Here is a 4191-nt window from a genome sequence, read left to right on the forward strand (position 1 = left end):
TTTTATCTCTGGTTGCAACCTACCATACTATTTTTACCAGCAACCTATCACTTAAGGATGAGAAGGATAGAAATGAATCTTCCTTTACATTAAGAAAAATTACACTCAGAAGGCTCCAAGCATACTTTTCCGTATACCTCAAATGCAAAAACTAGGTCACATGTTCATTTCTGGTTATGAAAGGGTCTAGAAAAGTGAGTACCTTGCAAAAAGAAATAAAATTGCCATTATTGGTTTATACCAGTTATGGTTTATTTCCTGGCACTAGGAAGTTTGCCATCCCATTTTGAATTAGTGTTCCATTATGAGGATAGAAAGGTGGTTTGGAATGGCCTTTGGGTGAAAAACCATATTCTATTTCACTATGGTTAAAAGAGTTGGGAATATAGACAAAGGAATATAGTAGGTAGTCAATGTCTTGCTCCTTAAATGAATAAGTAATTAATTAATGACAAAATATTTATTTTAAACTGGTTGAGTGGAGAGCAGAAGTAAGTATGTGAAGCTGGTACTTCCATTTTCTTTACTGAGATACTGTCTACTCAAGACACAATGAGGGCAGAGATTGTGTCCCACCATCTTTGTAGTTACTGCGTTGTCATGGAAAAGGCATTCAGCAGCCATTTGTTTATTTGAAGAGGAATTTAAAGACTGGAGAGGATTTGGATAGTTCTAGAGGAGAGTGTAACAGTTACTAGCATGAAGGTGTGCATGTGTGCGTGTGTATGTGTGTGTGTGTGTATTTGTGCTAGGAGTGAGCAGTTGTGAGTGTATGGTGTGTGAATTCTGAGCAGGGTGCAGCAACCTAGCTCTGATGGAAAGTACATGATAGCAATAAAAGAGGAGCTACTTACCAGAGTTGAAATTTTAAAAGCTTTTATACAATAGGGTATGGAATGATAGGCATTTTACTGGATGGAACAGGAAACCAAAGAAATAAGAGAGAAACTAGCCCAAGGTCACAGTATATAAGGTAGAATCAATTGCATAGTCCAGACAACAACCTCAGCTCTGCAATCCTCCATTAAAATAAAATCCTTCCAGTGAATGTTAGGGAGTTTTGAAAGACATTCTTTGACCTAGACACCAGATAAGTTATACACAGCTGAGCTCCACTTAATTGCATAATGAATGAATCAACTACTTTAAATCACTTTACAAAATCCCATATAGTATCACATTTCCTTCCTTGTTACCAATACCTGTTAATGCAATCCTCATAGAGAAATAATTCACTTCATTGTATTAAAAAATGCCCAATTGGAGTTCTTTAAGTGTTGCAGTTCTCTATTATCTCACCCCAAATCCACTGTGATGTGATAATTAGGGGCTAAAATCTAAACCGATTACTGCAGAATTTTCTCCTGATAGCCATTTAATAGCTAATCAGGTGTTAAATCCCCAAATTATGCATTTCTCAGCAGCACACAGATCACAGTAAATTTTAAAAGTTTGAAGTTATCAACATGTCTTTCACAACTTTGCCCCAACACACCAAAAGTAAAGGAATTACTGATTCAGAGAATGAGAAATCCTTGGCAAATTATTCCATTTCTCCATGTAGAATGTTTGTTTTGATTAACAATGACTCTTAAATCTAAGTTGTGGCCACAGCACCTTATCATAAGACCTGCTTTTGCCCAGCGAAAGATACTATATAAGTATCAACATATTAGTGTTACCTGGTTTGCATATACTGAAAACTACAACCAGAGAACTAAAGGTCTTGGAACCGTAGTACCAATATATATGGTTTCACTAACTTTAACTGAACTTTCATAACTATGTGACATGTGCTCTTGCTAAAGGGTACAAGCTGTTCTACTGTTTCCTGTCTGCAATGTTGAATCTCTAGTCATAGACCCTGGACTTTGTTCACTTTGACAAAACCACTTACACAACATCAAATCCACAGTGACTACCTAAGAAGCTGGGAGGGAGGGAGGAAGGGAAGGAGGAATGGGGGGCGCGGTTCGTGTCCCCATGGTGATTAATGGACCATCACAGGTACTCTCCCAGCTGCTAAGGTTCTGTGGCCTTCTACCCCTACCTCAATAAAATGAAGGGGAAGTGAATTAATAGGAAAGTTTTTAAATTTAGACAAATCAGATAGTTTATTAAGATAATTTTTCATTATGATGAACAATTCTAAAATAAATATAAGTACTCTACAAATTACTATGATACCTATGAGAGGTAGTATAGATACTATATGCTACCTGTGATCATTTTCTACACTATTACATTAAAGCCAGTGGAATGAACATAACACATTCCACTCTATGTCTATGATTTTCAGTCAAGAGAGATTTTGCTCCTTGACTGAGAGGATGTTTGCCAATATCTGGACACATTTTGGTTGTCACAACTGGAAAGAAGATGCTACTGACATCTAATGAGTAGGAGCCAGGGATTCTGTTAAACATCCTATAATGCACAGGACAGCCCCCCACCAACAAAGAAATATTTGGCCAAAAATGCCAATAGTGTCAAAGTTGAGAAACCCTGCTCTAAGTCTTAGACCCCCATAGCTTTGACACTCTACTGCATGTGTATTCTCCAAGGCTACATGGATATGTATAGGGAATGGTGGAGCAAAAGAACAATGTGCTATAGATCTTCTGAATCTCTATTCTGTCCCCTATCTTTTAAAAGAAGATATAGTTTTACTATACAGCTCCATCATCTGGTTCTCCCATTTTTTTCTGGGCTTTATTAATTTTTTTCATTATTTACCAAAATGACTGCTCACTGCCTAGGTAAAGTTTTAGTTTAATTACATATTTACATATTCGTTTACCAAATAATTTTAAGGGGCTATTGTGTGCTATGTATAGTCCCTGACTTAATGGATCTTAATTAGACATTAGTGGTCAATACCAAGAAATGTGTGATAAAGATTAAAAAAATAGATGTATATAATAAATCACATATAGTTGAAGGTTTTGTTAGGAATTATTTTATTTGGACAGAAACTTTCTTGAAGGAATAAATAAGGAGAATCATATCAGAGATTAAAAAGTTGGATAATGACCCAAATAAAAAAAATGGTTTTAAAATGGGACTGTTCAAAGAATATAGAGGGCAAAGCCAAAGTAGAATGTCATAAACTCATAAAATTCCCAATAATTTTGTTCTTTTCAACTTCTCAAAATAGTACATGTGCTCAGTTTTAAAGTTAAATAGTAATTACTGATAAACAGCAATTTCTTGCCCACTCCCCCAGATCTTGACATCTGATCTCAAAAAGCATTTACTTTTGCTAATTTTACCTGTTTCTTTTGATATTTAGTGTAATATTTCTAAATAACAACTTATACTATTATTTCTTGGTTTGTCCATTAAACACTAGCAGGAGCCCCTTAGTTTAGAAGGCCCTGCATGTCACAAAGACACAAAAACAGCTTATTATAAAACACAGACACTACTATCACTCAGGACCTGCTGTTCAGGACTCACTCAGCACAAACTATCAGTCTAAACGCTGGCACTCCTGACCTGTACTGCTAGGGCTATAGAGAAGCACTTATCTACATTTCTTTTCCTGTGTCCTAAAATCAAAAAGCCTGACATTCAATGGATTTGTGACACTCTTGATGCAGTGACATCACTTCATAGTGTAGCAATGATTTGAATGGAAAAAGCTTTTAGAAAAGAGAGTGGACAAATTAATTAAATTGTCAAATCCTTTCTCTCAGATTCTCGAATAAAGAAGATTCATTTCCCAGAAATTCCTAATGTCCATTTTCTAGTTTCCAATTCATAGTTCCACCAGTAATCACAAATTAGCACAAGTCACAACAATTGCACTTGGCAACTTGGAAACATTTTGCATTATTTAATAATTTATATTTATTTGGGAAGCCTTTTAAATTTGGGAAGCTTTTAAAAAATAGTAGACTTTATTTTTTAGAATAGTTTTACAATTACAGAAAAATTGAGCAATTAATACAGAGAATTCTGCATAACCCTCTCTCTCTCCCACAATTTCCCTTATTAGTAACATCTTGCATTAGTGTGGTCTATTTGTTAAAATTCATGAACTAATCTTGATATATTATTGTCAACTAAAGTCCATAATTTACGTTGTTTCACTCTTTGTGTTGTATAGTTTTATGGGTTTTGAAAAATGCATAATGTCATATATTCAGCATTACAGTATCAAACAAAATAGCTTCAGTTTGCTGGAAA

The sequence above is a fragment of the Pteropus vampyrus genome, unplaced genomic scaffold (genome assembly GCF_000151845.1).
Source record: "Pteropus vampyrus isolate Shadow unplaced genomic scaffold, Pvam_2.0 Scaffold354, whole genome shotgun sequence".
Taxonomy (NCBI): Eukaryota; Metazoa; Chordata; class Mammalia; order Chiroptera; family Pteropodidae; genus Pteropus; species Pteropus vampyrus.